This window comes from Ptychodera flava, unplaced genomic scaffold (assembly GCF_041260155.1).
Source record: "Ptychodera flava strain L36383 unplaced genomic scaffold, AS_Pfla_20210202 Scaffold_135__1_contigs__length_138984_pilon, whole genome shotgun sequence".
Classification (NCBI taxonomy): Eukaryota; Metazoa; Hemichordata; class Enteropneusta; family Ptychoderidae; genus Ptychodera; species Ptychodera flava.
Window position 1 is genome coordinate 23,428 of NW_027248317.1, and position 22,561 is coordinate 45,988.

At 32.4% G+C, this 22,561-nt stretch overlaps 1 long non-coding RNA gene across 2 annotated transcripts; it reads right to left on the bottom strand.

Moving 5' to 3' along the window:
* Positions 1-395: 395 nt before the first annotated feature.
* LOC139126840 (uncharacterized) lies at positions 396-19,995 on the bottom strand. Of its 2 annotated transcripts, XR_011550820.1 has the most exons (4): positions 19,895-19,995; positions 7,166-7,244; positions 1,680-1,821; positions 396-1,168 (listed from the first exon to the last, which is right to left on the bottom strand). It is a non-coding gene; the product is annotated as an uncharacterized lncRNA (long non-coding RNA). The 2 variants fall into 2 exon arrangements; XR_011550821.1 differs by lacking the exons at positions 7,166-7,244; positions 19,895-19,995 and adding an exon at positions 3,265-3,407.
* Positions 19,996-22,561: the final 2,566 nt, after the last annotated feature.

Below are 22,561 nucleotides of genomic sequence, written 5' to 3' on the forward strand. Positions count from 1 at the left end.
TGACCTTGTCTTTGAAAAATTTTATCATGACAGCCCTTATTACAAATAACTTGCCGTTTTTAACAAAATCAGATGTCTTTCAAATGCATCACCTGTAAATTCCTGCCTTCATTGTGATTCAAAAAGCTCAAGAAATATCAAAGAAATATGTATAAATGTGAGGGAACTCCCATGAAAAGCTCATGCATTTCAAGAAATTTACATTTGGCTATACCAGTTTGTGCCAATGCTGTAGTAAATAGTTGTGATATCTTTTTAATAACTAACATTTGAGATATTGACAATCCTAAGATTGTGGCGTTGAAAAATTTAATTTGAAACAAAGATTTAGACAACTTTTTAGATTGATCATGGATGATGATTGAAATAACATAATTAAACAATTTTGTGACAAGTTAATTTTTGCATGATGCCATTTATTATTCAGTTACATACAAATAAAATATCAACAAATGTAAACACATTCTCAATATTTAACATCCTTAATCTCTAAAACAAGCAAAACATAATGAAATTCCAGATGCTAAAAAGCCAAACACACACATTCAAACAAAAAGAATAATTGATAAAATGACTCCTACACTATCACGCAAATAAATGTTGTGCTGGGTGCTTTTAATAAATGAAAGTCACCATAGGTTACAACACTGAAAATTTTGTACAGCCATTACTCCATATTTTGAGTACAAAATTTCATAGTCTTATTTTGTGAAATTACTATAACTTGACATAAATTGACCTCTATATAATAATAATGATGTAGTGTACTTGTCCTACAGCTTGTTTTCAATCTCTTTATGTTTAGAGAAGTCAAAGTAACTGTTGTTAACTTGATGCCATCATTTCTCATTGACACAATATTGTAACGTTGCAGAGTACATACATATTTAAAGTTGTTTCTAATCTTGGGCAAAAAAAAAACCTACTCATTCTGAATGACAACAATTCCTCACAGAAGTATTAGTGGGACAGGTCAAGGGTTGAGTATGTCTGAAACCAAGCCACAAGCATACTAAAAGGTTAAACACTTATGAAAATAAACCTCAAAAGTTCACCGACGATCAGTTTATACTAGCAGTTCATGCGCAGTCCTTATATTCAAAATTGGCTTGGCTGTTGAGATGACGCCATTGGGGGTAAATATCCAAATTGTAAGCCTTAGAACAACCTGAAAACAATGAATACAAAAAGTTCCATAGACATGCCAATTATTTCAATGCCACATGGATAGTTTATTACAAAAGAGCCCCTGTAATTTTTATTTTGAGCAAATAAAAGTTACATGAGTTTAGATATGATTAATGAAACTAATTGAAATTTATACACTAATTGTACCAAGACGGATTTATGTTTATTGTTATCCAGAGATATAGATAATTTTCTAATCACACAGAAAATTTTAGTTACAGGTGGAAATTGAATGAGGTGTGGTGTGTCCGCGCCTTTCAGCTTATTAACACAGATTATAAATACTTTATAATCATACACACATACAAACACACACACACACGCACACACGCACACACACACACACACACACACACATATATATATATATATATATATATATATATATATATATATATATATATATATATATATATATATATATATATATATATATATATATATATATATATATATATATATATATATATATATATATATATATATCTTACCCTTGGATAAGGAAGTGGTACATGTAATTCCGAAGCAATGGTATGTGGATCAAATAAAGTCCCATATTGATGATACCATCCTTGATACCATCATAACTGGACACAAAAGTACATTCCTTGTTAGAGCACCTGTAAAGAAACACTGTTGTGAAGAAAAATATAATTCATGGTCAGAAGATATCAGTATGCTAGGTAAATGCAAAACTATCAACACTTCAACTTAGTGCATTAGAGGACCACTAGCTTTGGGATTTTTTCAATATCTTTTTATTGTCTGCTAATCCCTCATCAATCCAAAACATCTACATTTTAGTATGCATATGTCGATATTGCACTGGATCAATTAATAAATGAAAGCAATACTGGGTATTTTTTTCCCGTTTTTGTGCTGGACAGAAAAAAATAGCAAAAAATGTCCAAAAATTACAATATTAAAGGTTTTATTAAAATTAAACATCCTTAACAACTTTCATTAAATTTCAAAGCAATTTGATACGCAATCTCAAAGAAGATGATTTTTTTATCCAAATGGGAAAGGTGCCCAACAAAATACATAAATATATTTTTTTTACGACAATGTAAAGATACTGAAGTAAGGTTGCCCAAAGAATTATAACCACATGATGAACAAATTTGACAGAGGTAAAACCTTGGATAATGATGACCAAGTTTCAAAGCAGTTTTGGAGAAAACATTTTTTTTAAAAAGTTTCCCCAAAATACAAAATATATGAAAATGTTGCCACATTTTGAGGGCACTAAATTATTGGTGACATACATACATACATATGTACATACGTATGTACGTACGTACATACATACATGTGACCAGTACAGACAGGCAGGCAGACAGATGTACATACAGATATACAGATGCTGCTGATCTACCATATATGTAAATCAATTATGAATCAAAAATCAATTCAAGTTGTCATAATTTTATTCACAAATACAGAGATGGTTCAATATTTGACTAGCACCAGTTCATGTAAGGGGCCAGCGATGATAAATGCTGACACACAAGAAACGTAATTCCTTCACTCTACTTGAAACCCTCTCCCTCCCCCCTTAAAACGAAAGAAGTTATGCAAAATAAATTTCGTATTATGATGCCGATTCTGACAAACCCACAAGTACCTCTCTGAACTGCATGCCATTGAAAAAATACCGGAAGTGCACATGAATTAATAAACCTTCACTTTACGTGTTTCACTTTTTGAGACAGAATATTTCAATGTATTTCGTACGTAGGGAAACGTTTCACGTACTTGTTTCACTTTGAAAAAGCGTACAAGTTTTTATTTCACATTTATGTCTTTTCGTTGTCTTTTTTGTCTCTGTATTTTGTGCTCATTCTGTTCTCAATGAACGCGAAGGTAGTATTGTGTTCTCGCCGCAAAGTCACACTTCAAAAAACAATAGACGAAAATCCTTATGCCATTTTGACGCACACAAAACGAAATGAGCTTTTACCCCCTCCCCCCCCTAAACGAAAGAATTACGCTTGTCGTGCGTCAGCTTTTATTATCAACAGCCCCTACTGTAAATGTGTTTGTTCCAAACAAATTAGAAAATGCCTTATTTACCTGATGACATAATCGGTTCTGCTGGACCAATTGTGGCAACTTACTAATATCATATTCTGCTTGTCTACAAATCTGCACTTAATTTCTACAACTTGAAACCAGATCACGCCTTGTCCTTTTTATTACTATGTTAATAAAATTAGGAAACATTCATGTACCTGAAAAAGTGTGCTCATTATGTAGTTTAATTTATAAAATATACATGAACCTTCTGCTGAAAAATGAGATTGCAACATTTCTGCCAAGAATACATAACTTAGGAATGGAACTTTGATGTACAAGTCAACAATTATCATTTATGTGATGATATGATGAAGGAGTAATTTTATGGATCAACTAACTATTAGTAAAGCAATGTATATTAAAAGGATACTATTTGTAACTTTGGGTTATTTTTTTTAGTGTCCTCAACTGCAATTTCTCTTTCAGTGCCCTACAGAATAGTAAAATTCCAAATATACCGTTTGCCCGTACATGTGTAATAACCATTGTAACAGTAATTGTTATTATTGTTAAAGTCCGGACAGTTTTTCACAAAAAATATGTACAAATGCCATCTCAATTGAAGAGCTAAATACTGGGAATTTCATCCTGACTCAGGGAAATGAAAAAGAAAGTGCCGGTAACACACAATACAGAAATAATGAAAAAAATAGCGTATGTTACAGATGAAAAAACTTTAAGAGATGAATAGATATTTACTTAAATTTATTTGACTTTGTAGATCTGTAAAGTAAAACTCTTGATATCTAGCATTAAAACAGGTACCTCAAGAACCTTAGTGGGATCAGGGAGGTAAATTATTATAATTCATAATTAATAATGAGTAATTATCATCACATTGAATGTTAATGTGACTTAATTTGTAGTTAACCTAGAATCTTGAGTTGATTTGACTTTGTGGGCCTGTAAATAAAAACGTTGATATCTGATCTGAAAAAAGGTACACTAAGAACCTTGAGGATTTTGTGGAGATAAAATATGATAATTCATGATTAATAATGAGTGATTATCATCACACTGAAACTAAATATGACTTTGCAACCAAGAACTTTGAGTTGATTTGACTTTGACCATCTTTACAAATTACAACCTCTTTATCTGGTCTGAAAAAGGATACATTAAGAACCTTGAGGATATTGCCGAGATAAAATATGATAATTCAAAATAAAAAATGAGCAATTATCATCATATTGAATATAAATGTGAGTTTGTAACTCACAACCATGACTTGATTTGACTTTGTATGCTATTGTAGGGGTGTAAAAATAAGAACCTTGATATCTGGTCTGGAAATGTGTACCTAAGAACCTTTATGATATCAGGGATAAAATATGATAATTCATAGTTAATAATGAGTTATTATCATAATTGAATATAAATATGACTTCTTTGTAAACTAGAACCTTGAGTTGATTTGACTTTGCAGTTCTGTAAAATTAAGAATCTAGATATATGGTCTGGAAATAGGTACCTAAGAACCTTGATGGCATCAGGGAGATAAAATCTGATAATCCATAATAAATAATACGTAATCAGTAACACACTGAATATAGATATGACTTTTTGACCGGAAAACCTTGAGTTGATTTGACTTTATTGGTCTGTTAAATTAAGAATCTTGATATTTTAATAAAAATGCACCTTATGAACCTTGATGATGTAAGGGAAATGAAATATGATTATTAATAATTAATAAAAATTATAATTATTAGCACATCGAAATGTAAAGATGAATCTGTGTTTAAGAAAGTAAAGTTGATTTGACTTTGTAGGGCTGTAAAAATAAGAACCTTGGTATTTGGTATCTGAAAAAATAAGAACCTTGATATCTGGTCTGGAAATACATGTAGGTACCTAAGAACCTTGATGATATCAGGGAGGTAAAATATGATAATTCATAATAATAATGAGTTATTATCATAATTAAATATAAATAATACTTCTTCATAACCTAGAACCTAGAGTTGATTTGACTTTGTAGTTCTGTAAAAATAAGAACCTTGGTATTCGGTATCTGAGAAAATATGAACCTTGATATCTGGTCTTGAAATAGTTACCTAAGAACCTTGATGGTATCATGGAGGTAAAATATGATAATTCATAATTATTAACGAGTTAGTATCATAATTGGATATAAATATGACTTCTTTGTAAACTAGAACCTTGAGTTGATTTGACTTTGTAGTTCTGTAAAAAATAAGAAGATAGATATATGGTCTGGAAATCAGTACCTTAAGAACCTTGATGGTATCAGGGAGATAAAATATGATAATGCGTAATAAATAATGACTACTTTGTAACCTAGAACCTTGAGTTAATTTCACTTTATATAAGAACCTTGATCTCTGGTCTGGAAAAGGTCTATAAGAACCTTGACAGTATCAGGGAGGCAAAATATGATAATTCATAATTAATATTGAGTTATTATCATATTGGAATGTAAATATGTCCTCTTTGTAACATAGAACCTTGAGAATTTCACTTTGTAGGTCTGTAATAATAAGAACCTTGATATTTGGTCTGGAAATCAGTACCTTAAGAACCTTGATGGTGTAAGGGAAATGAAATATGATCATTAATAATTAATAAAATTGATTGTAAGCCCACTGAATATAAATATGAATTTGTGTTTAAGGGAGAAGACTTGATTTGACTTTGTAGGTCTGTAAAAATAAGAACCTTAGTATTTGGTATCTGAGAAAATAAGAACCTTGATATCTTATCTGGAAATAGGTACCTAAGAACCTTGATAGTATCAGGGAGGTAAAATATGATAATTAATAATTAATAATGACTTATTTTCATGTTGGAATATAAATATGACCACTTTGTAACCTAGAACCTTGAGTTAATTTCACTTTGTATAGGAACCTTGATCTCTGGTCTGGAAATAGTTACATAAGAACCTTGAAAGTATCAGGGAGGCAAAATATGATAATTCATAATTAATAATGACTTATTTTCATGTTGGAATATAAATATGACCACTTTGTAACCTAGAACCTTGAGTTAATTTCACTTTGTATAAGAACCTTGATCTCTGGTCTGGAAAAGGTCTATAAGAACCTTGACAGTATCAGGGAGGCAAAATATGATAATTCATAATTAATATTGAGTTATTATCATATTGAAATGTAAATATGACCTCTTTGTAACCTAGAACCTTGAGTTAATTTCTCTTTGTATAGAACCTTGATATCTGGTCTGGAAATAGGTCTATAAGAACCTTGACAGTATCAGGGAGGCAAAATATGATAATTCATAATTAATATTGAGTTATTATCATATCGAAATGTAAATATGACCTCTTTGTAACATAGAACCTTAAGAATTTCACTTTGTAGGTCTGTAATAATAAGAACCTTAATATTTGGTCTGGAAATCAGTACCTTAAGAACCTTGATGGTGTAAGGGAAATGAAATATGATCATTAATAACTAATAAAAATTTATCATTAGCACACCGAATACAAACATGAATTTGTGTTTAAGAAAGTAGAGTTGATTTGACTTTGTAGGTCTGTAAAAATAAGAACCTTGGTATTTGGTATCTGAGAAAATAAGAACCTTGGTATTTGGTATCTGAGAAAATAAGAACCTTGATATCTTGTCTGGAAATAGGTACCTAAGAACCTTGATAGTATCAGGGAGGTAAAATATGATAATTCATAATTAATAATGACTTATTTTCATGTTGGAATATAAATATGACCACTTTGTAACCTAGAACCTTGAGTTAATTTCACTTTGTACAAGAACCTTGATCTCTGGTCTGGAAATAGGTACCTAAGAACCTTGATAGTATCAGGGAGATAAACTATTATAATTCATAATTAATAATGAGTGATTATTAGCACACTGAATGTAAATATGACTTTGATTTGACTGAAACTAATTACCTTGAAATCTGTAGCTTTCGAACCTCGATATCAGTAAGATAATAGTAATACTGGTTGTTTATATGGTTGTCTTAGGAATCTGTGTACGACACGACAATAGTATAAAAAGAAAAAATGTCAATATCATGATATCGTTAATACTTGGTGATACGAATACAGAAGACTGTATGTGATTGGCAATCTGGATAACAAAAAGCGAGGTATATTACCGTGTATGGGCCGCTCACACTGTCCTCTGTGCTTATCGACCTGGTAGAATCAGTCACAGCATGGTCACATGACACGTTAGCTGTCATTTATTGAGTGAGCTAGAGGTTCTTAATATATCCTCAACCAATCAGAGCGAGTTTCTAAACGGAGTGGACAGACCGGAATATGGTAGGTATCATACCTCAAATTATGTATAGACTTTGCGGTATAGTGCGCATGCGCTAGCTTCAACGTTAGGCTCAGCGTTTTGAACTCCGCATGTATCGGTACGGCAAACACGTCGAGCAGACCAAAGCCTAGTCTCGCATGCCAGACCTCTAACAGTCGAGACGCAGCTCCGCGAGAACAATAGAATCCATTTGCCGTTCGTGGGGGGTCTGCATACATTAAATTCAAATATGTGGCGGCCATTTTTGCACTCAACATGTCCTCGTTGAGGAATGGAAGTTTACAAAAAAAGTACAAAAGCACGATTAGAAGCAGGGGAAAGCATAAGTGTGCGCATGCGTGTAAGGGCATCCTCATACGCGGATGTCATTTCAAAGATGAACGTGCTTCTTGAGATACTTGTTTTGTACCTTTAGAAGCACAATCAGTAAATATCAGTAATATAGGAAAATTGCATGTTAAACTCATTTTTAATGCTGTCAGTTTCTATTAAGGTAAACGTAGAATGCCTGCATTTTCTACATAACAACATCTCTCCCCCTCCCTCTATGACACATTGCTTCTTGAGCGATATATTTTGTATCTTTAGAAGCACTCAATCAGAAAATATGGGAATATTGCATGCAGCCAAACTCATTTTTAATGCTATCAGTTTATATTAAGGTAAACGTAATATGCCTACTTTTAAACATAACAATGTCTCTCACTCTCTCCACACCATCCCCCACCCCCTTATCTAATTATGATGTGCTTCTTGAGATATATACTTTTTGTCCTTAGAAGCACTCAGTCAGAAAGTATAGCAAAATTGCATTGTTTTTGAAAATTATTTAATTTCATTGTAGTGAAAGTTTGAATGCCTAGTGTGGATCACTAACATGTAATGCTTCTTGAGATACATATTTTTTACTATTAGAAGCACACCGAAAAAAGATAGGAAAATCGCATCAATTACACCCTATTATGTTAAATTCAGTCATTCTATAATAGTTAAATATAGAATGCCTAAGTGTGGATCACAGTTTAAACAAAAAACTTTTTCCTCCCCTCTGTTATGGCTCTTGCTTCTTGAGATACATATTTTGTACCATTAGAATCACAATGAGAAAATTAGGAAATTGCATGTTAAAACTAATTTTTAAGCAATCATGCCATTTTGTGTTCAGTTAAAATTAATATGCATATTTTAGGTCACAGTTTAAACCAAAATCCCTCCCCTGTGTGATGTCTTGTGCTTGTTGAGATATATATTTTGTACTCTAAAAAGCACAATGAGAAAAAAATATGAAATTTGAATATTAAAACCAATTCTGTCGACAATATGTCTTTTCCTGCTTAGTTAAATTTAAAATGTCTAAAGTGTGTGTCACTTTTTAAACATAAATATCTCACCTAGCTACCCTCTATGAATACATGTGCTTCTTGAGATATATATTTTGCACTCTAAGAAGCACAATGAGACAAATATACAGAACATTGAATGTTAAAAACAAGTTTTATAGACAAAATGATGTCTTGTGCTTCTTGAGATATATATTTTGTACTCTGTTTAGTTAAATTTAGAATGCCTAAAGTGTGGGTCTCTTTTGAAACATAAAGATCTCATAAAGATATATATATATATATATATATATATATATATATATATATATATATATATATATATATATATATATATATATATATATATATATATATATACTTCTTGTTTAGTTCAAGGTCAGCTGGAGTAGAGTGCTCAATACTAGAGTAGAGCTAAATACACAACTGAGTTGATCAGGATAATCTAAAATATTACATTTCCACTACAAATTTGTTTCGATCACAGCCACCAGATGAGTGTAGGCGGCTCTGCAGCCTATACGAAACAAATTTGTAGTGGAAATGTAATATTTTAGATTATCCTGATCAACTCAGTTGTGAGTGTATATATATATATATATATATAGAGAGAGAGAGAGAGAGAGAGAGAGAGAGAGAGAGAGAGAGATATTGTTCTCTAAGAAGCACAAAGAGAAAAATATACAGAACATTGAATGTTTAAACCAATTTTATAGACAGTATGATGTCTTGTGCTTCTTGAGATATATATTTTGTACTCTGTTTAGTTAAATTTAGAATGCCTAAAGTGTGGTACTCTTTTGAAACATAAAGATCTCATAAAGATATAAATATATATATATATATATATATATATATATATATATATATATATATATATATATATATATACATATTGTTCTCTAAGAAGCACAAAGAGAAAAATATACAGAACATTGAATGTTTAAACCAATTTTATAGACAGTATGATGTCTTGTGCTTCTTGAGATATATATTTTGTACTCTGTTTAGTTAAATTTAGAATGCCTAAAGTGTGGGTCTCTTTTGAAACATAAAGATCTCTCCAAGCAACCTTCTATAATTACATGTGCTTCTTGAGATACATTTTTGGACTCTAAGAAGCACAATGACACAAACACAGAACAGTGAATATTAAAAGAATATTATGCGTTAAGTGTGTGTAACTTTTTAAACATAAAAATCTTTCCTAGCTCCTGCTCTTTTATGATAATTACATCTACTTCTTGAGATATATATATATATTACTCTTTGAATCACAATTAGAAAGATATACATAATATTTAATGTTAAAACAAATTTTTTTGATTAGTTAAATTAAGAATGCTAAAGTGTGGGTCACATCCCTTCTTAACTATTAAAATTTCCGCTAGGCCCCATTATTAATACATGTGCTTCTTGAGATATATATTTTGTACTCTTTGAATATTAAAAGCAATTTGTAGACAATATGTCTTTTTCTGCTTTTTTACATTAAAATACCTAAAGTGTGGGTCACCATTTAACCATAAAGATCTCTCCTAACCCTCTATAATTACATGTGCTTCTTGAGATATATCTTTTGTACTCTAAGAAGCACAATAAGAAAAATATACAGAATATTTAACGTTTAAACAAACGTTGTAGACGATTTGATGTCTTTTTCGCCCAAGTTAAATTTAGAATGCCTAAAGTGTGGGTCACATTTTTATCATAAAGATCTCTCCTAGCTCCCCTCTATAATTACATGTGCTTCTTGAGATATATTTTATACTGTAAGAAGCACAATGAGAAAAGATAGGACAATTGCACGTTGAAACTAATTTTTTTTAGAAAATACAATGTCTTTTTCTGCTCCATAGTTAAATTTAGAATGCCTAAAAGTATGGGTCACCATTTAACCATAAAGATATCTACTAACTACCTTCTATAATTACATGTGCTTCTTGAGATACATTTTTTGTACTCTAAGAAACACAATTAGAAAAATATACAGAACAGTGAATGTTAAAACCAATTTTTTAGACAAAATGATGTCTTTTTCTGCTTTAAATTTACAATGCCTAAAGCGTTGGTCATAGTTCAAACCTAGAAACCTCCTCCCCTGTATGATGTATTGTGCTTCTTGAGATACGTATTTTGTACTCTAAGAAGCACCAAGAGACAAATATACAGAACATTGAATGTTAAAACCAATTTTGTAGACATTATGATGTCTTGTGCTTCTTGAGATATATATTTTGTACTATAAGAAACACAATGAGAAAAAGATAGGAAAATGGAATATCAAAACCAATTTTGTAGACAATATGATATCTTGTGCTTCTTGAGATACATATTTTGTACTCTATGAAGCACAATGAGACAAATATACAGAACATTGAATGTTAAAACCAAGTTTGTATGCAATATGATGTCCTTTACCATTTAGTTAAAGCAAAATTCTTTAGTGTTGGGTCACAGTTTAAACGAAAAATCCCTCCCCTGTATAATGTGTAACTGTGCTTCTCGTGGGTTTTTTGTAACTCTTAGAAGCACAATGAAAAAAGAAAATTCTATGAGCTTTAACCCAACATTTTTCTCAAATTATGTCATTTTATAGTACGTAAACATATCCGGGATACTATATTACTTTTGTGGATGCAGTACAAACATAAGAATATATGTCTTCTCTTCTCTATTATCACTTGTGCTTCTTGAGATACATAATTTGCACTCAGAAACACAGAAAGAAAGTAGAAAAGTGCATGGCCAAACCTGTTAGAAGCACACTGTAAAAAGACATGAAAATAAGAAATTTCATCATTGTAACGTAATTCATTGATTAAATTCTTTCATGTTTTATGAAGCAATTGTGACTTATCTTCTATAGACCAATTTTATTAATTAAACAAACACTTTTTCCTGTTGAATTATGACTGGTGCTTCTTGCGAGACATATTTTGTGTCCTCAGAAGCACACTATAAGAAGACATGAAAATAAAGAAAATTCATTATTGTAACGTAAGTTATCGACGAAATTCTTCCATGGGTTATGAAGCAATGAAAATTGTGACTAATCTTCCACAGACCATTTAAAAAACATTCTTGTTATATTAAGACTGGTGCTTCTTGCAAGACATATATTTTGTGTCCTTAGAAGCACATTATTAAAAAACATGAAAATAAAAAGAAATTATAACTTGTCGATGGAATTATTCACGTTCTATAAAGCAATAGTGTTTTATCTTCCACAGACCAATTTTAATAATTCAAAAAAAAACACACTTTCCTATCGAATTATGACTTGTGCTTCTTGCGAGACATATTTTGTATCCTTAGAAGCACACTGTTAAAAAACATGAAAATATAAAGAACTTGCACATTTTTAACGTAACTCATTGATTAAATTCTTTCAAAGTTTATTAAGCAATTGTGACTTATCTTCTACCGACCACTTTTAATTGAAAAAAAAACTTTTTCCTTTATATTATAACTGGTGCTTCTTGCGAGACATATTTTGTGTCCTTAGAAGCACATCGTGTTAAAAGACATGAAAATCAAGAAATTGCACCATTTTAACGTAACCCAATAATGAAATTCGTTCATATTTAACAAAGCGATTGTGACTTATGTTGTTCAGAACCGATTTTATTCGTAAAAACACTTCTCCGTTTATATTCTGACTTGTGATTCCTGCGAGACATATTATATATCCTGAAAAGCACACTGTTAAAAGACATAAAAATATAGAAGTTACACCATTTTATGGTAGCTCTTTGATGAAATCCTTCCACAGCATCGTGATTTATCTTCTACAGACCTCCTTTTATTCAAAAAATCCCTCTTCTTATTATAATTCCGTGTATCTGAGGACCAATCTTCGGTTTAAAAATTATCTTCATGTGTATCAAATAACAACCATTGTTTGATGTTGAAACATAGCAATATTCTGCTGGTTATCATCGCGTCTTTAAACACATCTTGAAGATTTTTAAGCGCTAATTTCGAGGTTTATGACAGGTAAGTATAAAGTGAACAAAAGACAATCCATCTGTTAATATATTCAAACATTTTTGACTTAATTACAAAAATCTGATAGTGTAAAAATGTGGCAATTAGTAAACATTGAATGTATATTCTCTCTTGTTTTTGCTTTTCTGGTGATGACAAGTATTTCAGTCATTTCTTGGAATGTGAATGGATGTCACGCTCTTTATAACGGTACAACTTTCTGTCTTAACTAAAGTGTAACCATTGCGCTGACTTTAATTTTCTACAAGAAACCCATTCTACAATGGCAAATCAGGCACATTGGAAAGTTGTTTGGCGTGCGCCTATTTACTTCTTTTATGGAACGAGCAATTTTGCTGGTGTTGCGGTGCTGTTTCCGCGAAACAAAAATGTTGATGTTGTTTCTGTCAAAAGTATCATTCAAGGTCGTTTACTGCATTTGCATGTTAAAATGGATGATACTTCCTATCATTTGCTCAATGTTTTTGCTCCTACCAATGGAGATGGTCGTTGCATTTTCTTTCAAAGGCTTCGTACAGATTCATGAAATATGACTAAAACTTACCCATACCCTAAAGTTTAACATCGCAAATTACAGTGGATCGCAAATTCTACCAATTATTTGCTAGACATAATAAGAAATGCAATGCTTTGTATGAAATCTGTTTTATTTGCTACAGAAAACATACCAGAAATATAAATTGACTTTAATAGAAAAAAATATTTGGATTGTATAGCTGTAATGGCCATATTTTGAAGAGTAATGCATTATCACAGTTCTGCAGACTGGCACCTTTTTTCAAATTGTTAAATTATTCTTGTGAGTCATCTAATGAGCTTAACCTGGCTTGTTTAGTATTAGAAAGGCAATTTATTAGTCTTCAAAATGACATATTGTAATGTTCAATATTGTCTATCTTTGTTTCTGAAATAAGACAAACATTTACCCGATACCCTAAAGTTTGTATCGGAAATTACTGTTACAGCTAATCTCAAATTTTACCAAAGTTTTACTTAGATATATTACAAAGACAATACTTCGTATGAAATCTGCTTTATTTGCTGCAGGGAAATGTCATAAATATATCAAGACTTTTAATAGCAAAAAAATTGCCATACTTTTGCTACACATGATACAAAAGGCAACGTTTATATAAAATCTGATTTGTTTGTTTGTTTCAAAAGTATGTCACAAATATGAAATAAACTTTTAATGGGAAGATAATATGATTTAGTAGCCATTTTGATCATTTTGGTAGGGCACCCAGATATGGCCGCAGTGGGCACATGTATGTGTTTCAGCAAATTTGCCGTGATACGTGGGTACCCTTCCAAATATGATCCAAATGGCTACTAAATCATATCATATTCCTGTTAAAACTTATTTCATATTTGTGAAATAATCGTAATCATACCAATCCATGATCCGATAACACTAGGTCAAAATTCGTAATACACAAGTTATAAAACATAGACTCTTGACAGAACAGAGCAGATAGTAAAGTACCCGTACACACTCATGTAACTCTCATTCTAGGGCTGAATTAGGTAAATCTGGACTCATTGCTCAATTGAATTCCTTATAATCAAAATTCACTCCTGTATAAGCAAGCTAACAGATTTTGCAGACAACATAATTGCTTTTTTCTTTCCTTTTTATCCTTTCTGTCGTTATTCACGGAAATAAGTGACGCTAACATTCCGTTCAGAACTGTACATATATTTCACTGTTATATTAAGCTGGCAAAACTGTGCGTTGCTGCACTAAAAGTCAAACCACAGAACTGTTGCTATACAAAAATACTAAAACAACACTACTGTGCATTAATCTCTGCGTGCATTGCTATGTCGTTTTCATGTTTTTTGCGCATTCTTGTTGGTTAAAGAGTAAAAAAGTGAGGAGAAATTTAAAAAACCGCGTCACCGCATCACTTTTGGAATATGTCTAGTATGGGAAACAAATTTGTAACAATTTACGCTAAACGGAAAAAATAAATTGAAGAAAAGAAAATTGAGTACGAGACAATGTGATTACAAATCGATCAATAGATATATCTATCCATCTATCTGATGACGAATTTATCGATCGATAAATCGATCTATCGATTAATTGATCTATTTTTCTATCGAATTGATAGATCCTTCGTTCTATCGATCGATCTGCCCATCAATTTATCTATCGATCAATTGATCGATCGACGTCCATCTATCAAACATCAATATATAGATCGATCGATCTATCGATTGAGTGATCGATTTATCTAGCGATACATTGATCGACCTATCTATCTATCTATCCATCTATCTATCTATCTAATATCTATCTATCTATAAATCGATCGATCTATCGCTCCCAATTAATCACTGAATCAGATGTTATCAGTTAATTGATACAGTATTGGTTGTTTTGATGCAGTATTGGTTGACTTTTCTACGTTATCAGTTGATTTAATCCGTTGTTGGTTCATTGATACGTTATCGGTAAATTTGTTGATACGTTATCGGTTAGGAAAAATTACTACGTTATCGGGTTTGATACGTTATTGGTTAGTAACAAAGTTATCGGTTTTAACAAGGCTTCTGAAAAATACAGGTTTGTTATCCGGGGGGGGGGGGGGGTGCATGTAGCCCCTCTAACCCACGGCACATAAACGTATACTTTCAACTAATGCTCATGATATAAATACTCTTGTTACTCGTAAAACCGAATTTAGGGTTAAAATATTGGTTTTCTGTTTACAAGCTTGCCAGCAAAAATTATCTATTGTAAGTCTCTCGGGTCTTTTGGTTGGCCCTTGGCGTGGGCGTACTGATCACCTGCTTGAATTTTTTTTTGGAATAGTATTGGTCTCACAGTCCTTGGTACTTATTTGGGTAACAGTAGTGAGTATTAAAAAAAAACTGGATTGACTGTGTTAATAATGGCGGGATAGATATGCTCCAGCTATGCCATTCCAAGGCCGCGTCATGTAATAATTCCCTTGCTGTAACCAAACTCTTCCATCTTTTGATTTGCCTCTGTCCTCCTGCTTTTATCATCGATGAAATTCAACATAATTTTCTTGATTTCCTCTGGCAAGGAAAACTTTGGGTATCAAATCAATCAGTTTTTGCTCCATTGAAATTAGGAGGGCAAAAGCTTATCGATATCTTTTCACGTTTGAAAGCTTTTAGGTGAAAATATCTTCAAAAAAAATATGTATTTAGGTCTGGATAATCCTTCATTTGTGTTCGCTGTTACACATCTCAACTTTTTATAGTCAGTTTTCAGTATGTTTCAGGATGTCTACCTAGATTTTATCTTTAGCTTTTGAAAATTAAAATGGTCTGTAGAAGATTAGTCACAATATTAATGACTTCATAAACCATGAAAGAATTTCGTCGATAAGTCACAATTGCTTCAAAAAACGTGAAATAATTTCATCAATAAGTTACGGTAAAATGGTGCAATTTCTTTATATTTTCATGTTTTTAATAGTGTGCTTCTAAGGACACAAAATATGTCTCGCAAGAAGCACAAATTGGAAGATAAAAGGAAAAATTTTTTTTTAAATTAAAGATAGACAGTAGAAGATAAGTCACAATTGCTTAATAAAATATGAAAGAAATTCATGAGTTAGTTAAGTTAAAATGGTGTAATTTCTTTACATTTTCATGTTTTTCATAGTGTGGGACACAAAATATATCTCGCAAGAAGCACCAGTCATATATCAAAGGAAAAAGTGTTTTTTTTTCAATTGAAAGTGGTCGGTAGAAGATAAGTCACAATTGCTTAATAAACTGTGAAAGAATTTAATCAATGAGCTACGTTAAAACGGTGCAATTTCTTTATATTTTCACGTTTTTTTAACAATGTGCTTCTAAGGATACAAAATATGTCTCGCAAGAAGCACAAGTCATAATTCAATAGGAAAGTGTGGTTTTTTATTTGAATTATTAAAATTGTTCTGTGGAAGATAAGTCACAATTGCTTCATAAAACATGAAATAATTTCATCAATAAGTTACGGTAAAATGGTGCAATTTCTTTATATTTTCATGTTTTCAATAGTGTGCTTCTAAGGACACAAAATATGTCTCGCAAGAAGCACAAATTGGAAGATAAAAGGAAAAAGTGTTTTTTTTTAAATTAAAGATGGACATTTGAAGATAAGTCACAATTGCTTCATAAAACATGAAATAATTTCATCACTAAGTTATGGTAGAATGGTGTAATTTCTTTGTATTTTCCTGTTTTTAATAGTGTGCTTCTAAGGACACAAAATATGTCTTGCAAGAAGCACAAATCGGAAGATAAGAGGAAAAAATGTTTTTTGAATTAAAATTGGTGTGTAAAAGATGAAACACATTTGTTTGATAAAATATGAAAGATATTCATCAGTAAGGTAAGTTAAAATGGAGTAATTTCTTTATATTTTCCTGTTTTTAATAGTGTGCTTCTAAGGACACAAAATATGTCTTGCAAGAAGCATCAGTCATAATTCAATAGGAAAAAGTGGGTTTTGTTTTGTTTTTTGAATGATTAAAATCAGTTTGTAGAAGATAAGTCGAATTGCTTCATATAACGTGAAATAATTTCATCACTTAGTTATGTTAAAATGGTGTAATTTCTTTATATTTTCCTGTTTTTAATAGTGTGCTTCTAAGGACACAAAATATGTCTTGCAAGAAGCACCAGTCATAATTCAATAGGAAAGTGTGGTTTTTTTATTTGAATTATTAAAATTGGTCTGTGGAAGATAAGTCACAATATCTTCATAAAACATGAAATAATTTCATCAATAAGTTACGGTAAAATGGTGCAATTTCTTTATATTTTCATGTTTTTTAACAGTGTGCTTCTAAGGATACAAAATATGTCTCGCAAGAAGCACCAGTCATAATATCAAAGGAAAAAGTTTTTTTTTCAATTGAAAGTGGTCGGTAGAAGATAAGTCACAATTCCTTCATAAAACATGAAATAATTTCATCAATAAGTTATGGTAAAATGGTTCAATTTCTTAATATTTTCATGTTTTTAATAGTGTGCTTCTAAGGACACAAAATATGTTTTGCAAGAAGCACAAATTGGAAGATAAAAGGAAAAAGTGTTTTTTTTTAAATAAAAGATGGTCAGTAGAAGATAAGTCACAATCGCTTAATAAAATATGAAAGAAATTCATCAGTAAGTTAAGTTAAAATGGTGTAATTTATTTATATTTTCATGTTTTTCATAGTGTGCTTCTTAGGATACAAAATATGTCTCGCAAGAAGCACCAGTCATAATATCAAAGGAATAGGTTTTTTTTTCAATTGAAAGTGGTCTGTAGAAGATAAGTCACAATTGTTTCATAAAACATGAAATAATTTCTTCACTAAGTTATGGTAAAATGGTTCAATTTCTTAATATTTTCATGTTTTTAATTGTGTGCTTCTAAGGACACAAAATATGTTTTTGCAAGAAGCACAAATTGGAATATAAAAAGAAAAAGTTTTTTTAAATTAAAGATGGTCTGTAGAAGATAAGTCACAATCGCTTAATAAAATATGAAAGAAATTCATCAGTAACTTAAGTTAAAATGGTGTAATTTATTTATATTTTCATCTTTTTAATAGTGTGCTTCTAAGGACACAAAATATGTTTTGCAAGAAGCACCAGTTATAATATCAAAGGAAAAAGTTTTTTTTTCAATTGAAAGTGGTCGGTAGAAGGTAAGTCACAATTCCTTCATAAACTGTGAAAGAATTTAATCAATGAGTTACGTTAAAACGGTGCAATATCTTTATATTTTCATGTTTTTTAACAATGTGCTTCTAAGGATACAAAATATGTCTCGCAAGAAGCACCGGTCATAATTCAATAGGAAAGTGTGGTTTTTTATTTGAATCATTAAAATTGTTCTTTGGAAGATAAGTCACAATTGCTTCATAAAACATGAAATAATTTCATCAATAAGTTACGGTAAAAATGGTGCGAATTCTTTATATTTTCATGTTTTTAATAGTGTGCTTCTGAGGAAACAAAACATGTCTTGCAAGAAGCACCAGCCATAACATCAAAGGAAATTTTTTTTATTCTATTGAAAGTGGTCTTCGTAGAAGATAAGTCACAATTGCTTCATAAAACGTGAAATAATTTCATCAATAAGTTACGGTAAAATGGTGCAATTTCTTTATATTTTCATGATTTTTAACAATGTGCTTCTAAGGATACAAAATATGTCTCGCAAGAAGCACCAGTAATAATATCAAAGGAAAAAGTTTTTTTTTCAATTGAAAGTGGTCGGTAGAAGATAAGTCACAATTGTTTCATAAAACGTGAAATAAATTCATCAGTAAGTTAAGTTAAAATAGTGCAATTTCTTTATATTTTCATGTATTTAATCGTGTGCTTCTAAGGCACAAAATATGTCTCGCAAGAAGCACCAGTCATAATTTAATGGGGAAAAAAGGGGTTTTGAGTAAAGTGGTTAAAATGGTGCAATTTCTTTATTTTCATGTCTTTTTACAGTGTGCTTCCAAGGATACGAAATATGTCTCGCAAGAAGCACCAGTCGTATTTGGAAACAGAGAGCACGGACGATACGATCACATGTGGATTTCACTACGATTGTGGTTCTAGAGGTACAAAACAAGTATCTCAAGAAGCACGTTGCTTTGATCTTTCAAATGACATCCGCGTACGAGGATGCACGCATGCGCACACTTTGCTGCTTCTAATCGTGCTTTTTGTATTTTTTTTGTAAGCTTCCATTCCTCCCTCGTTTGTCGTGGAATTTTTCACCTTAAATGATTTCATTTCGCGTTCTAAATCAACACAGTCCGAAAACAGAACATTATAAATAATTACATTTGTCAAATAAATGGTTACCTCATCAAGAACCCCCCAAAATCGGTAGGCATGGGAGACAACTCGCGATCGTATCGATGCGATATGATCTATTCATCGACCGTAAAAAGCGGCAAAACGATTGTGTCCAGAGTCGAAAATGCACTGAACCCATAACAGATTATGTTTTGACCAAATAATCCACTTCCTTACCGCATTCTTTTTCTAGGACGGCTATGCCAATTCGTCAAAACAGTTCCCGCACTCAGTTCACCTACCGATGCAGCCAAGAAGCGCCCTCAATGGTCACAAGATCAAATCTAACCTTACTTCGGATTTGTGCTGAACAAACTCAGATGAAGGTCGAACACTATTTTTGAAATCGTGCTGCTTTATGATCTGCTTTATGATCTGAATCTAACAATTACAAGATTTTTTCACCTTTGTGGCTCATAAAAAAGACAATATTAGGCATGGACGTGGCAACACGGCTGAACACGGCTGATACTACCACATGTCAATCGAAATACGAGTTTTATCAGCGAAAATAACAAACATCGGGACATCCTTTGGCGAGTAGGTGCTAAATAAGGTCCGAACCCGGTCTGGCAAGAAAACTTTGGAATTTAGGGGCCTAAAGAGGAACAATCGCCGATATGGAAAACGGAGCGCTGGCGCTAAATCAACTGTCGCCCAACATTTCCGTCCACACGCGCGTACACGCCCAGCAGCTCTATAGGTGAAAACAGTCGGTATCTGCGGGTTGCGGGTTGCGGGCTGCGGGTTGCGGGTTGCGGGCTGCGGGCTGCGGGTTTTTAGAATTATGGCTAGATTTCTAATATATGTAATATGGCATTTAGTATATAAGAAATAAAACCTTTAGAAGGTGTCTATTATCAATAATCATGATCAGGTCTATCGTACAGTATCCCTTTTCCTGCCAAGTCCATATTTCAACATCAGGTCAAGATGGTTAAAATTAATGAAACACAACATATTCCATATTGTGTATTTCAACATAATACTGTTCATTTGAAGGCTGTTGAAAACATATATGCTGTAAAAATGATTTTTTGGACTAAAGATGCTATAACAGACCAAACTAAGTGGGTGAAAATACGTCATGTTTCTGAAAAAAATCAAAATCTGCTAAACTAAAAGCGGCGATTCCGAGGACCAATTTATTTGTTCCGAGAAGCCTGGCCATTACAAATAATTTGGGATCTGAAATCACTTTTCTTTCTTGCCATGGATGTGAGTGAGAAATAATACCAGACTGACAAAAAAATTCGCGCCTCGGAAATGTCGCCACTTATCGCGGAATGAAAATTGTTACATTCTAGTATCAGGCCATAGGAAGTAAATTCTTTGTAATGCATCTATTCACAATTCGGTTCTAGGGCAACACATACAGAAAATTAAACAATGCCTAGTTAAATGCAATGTGTAAGGAAAGATTTGACTTCAAAAAGCGTAGAAGTCTTGTGTATTTAAATGCCGTGTATTTTTCATGAAATCTTTAAAAGAAAAAGACATACGACAATGACTTAGCTTACTTTGCCGTTTCGGTTCAACCGAGGTCACGACCACAGAGAACGACATTCCGCTAACATTTTACGCGAGAATTTCAGCGGGAAAAACACGTCGGTGCGTTGACTTATTTTCAGGAATCGATCTATAGGAATATTTTTGGATGAGTTTGTGTTCTGCAGCTTTCAATAATTGTGTATCTCCTAATATCATGAACATATTCTATGACTTGCACCTGCAGCATGATAGTCGCTCCATATGCATTTGATCCAGCGTGACTATGAAAAGTTTCCTAGGACTATTATCGTGTTCACCACAATAAAATAATTTTAAACGGCATTGAAAACGATTCTGAAAATTGTGCTTTTATCGGCGGTTGAACTAATCTGAAGTGTGAGAAGGGCATGGCATTCTATGAAAAAGTAACAAATTATTAGGCGTGTCGAGTTTCAACGAACTGAAGTTCATCGCCCAGTTCATCTGTGCTGTCAACGATCCGAAACTTACTTTTAAACTATCCATCCTAATCATAACATAAAAAGTTAATATAGCGAGTTGTTGTGAAATCTGTCTTGTGTTCATATTATAACTCATCCGTGTTCAGTCATATCATTTCGAAAGCTTCGATCTGCAGTGCGCTGTGCAACGGCGAATGTTGGATGGGAAATGGACTATTCTGACGTTGGTGGCGCTTTACCAGATGTAAGCTGAAATAACGGCATTATTCAAGAAGTTCACGGCTTTTATTCCATAAACAAATACATCTAGATACTCTTTTAGCATTCATTCTAACTACTAGCGAAAATGATACCGAAAATCACGCATTTTTTTATGCCCGCAACCCGCAGCCCGCAGCCCGCAACCCCCAAAATAGCGCATCCGAAAACAGTCACCGTACAGGCAGAGTTTTACTGCAAAATTTTACAAGTCTTAATGGATGTACCGGTTCCATATTCCACAATTTCGTAGCACAAGGATGATAAAATACATTTCTGTTAATGGTTAGGTAAATCGCTGTCTAGGACGGTTTTGCCAATTTCGAAAAGAATCGGTACGTAACGAGTAGCTGGAAATCGGGTCCTACTAATTACTGCCCGTGACTGCCCGTAGCTGCCCGAGGACTGCCCGAGAACTGCCCGAGCACTGCCCGAGGACTGCCCGAGGAAAAAGTGGGCCAAATTTCGCCCATTTTAACACTAAGCCAATAGGTTGAACTTAAATCATGCCCAGCCAACCAAAAATATCATTGATTTGGTGTTCTCTGTAGCGGTTTTAGAACCCGAAACACGCCGGGCTTTCGACTAGAAAGACGTCCCCATCTTGCTTGTTGAGATCATACCATTCAGTGCA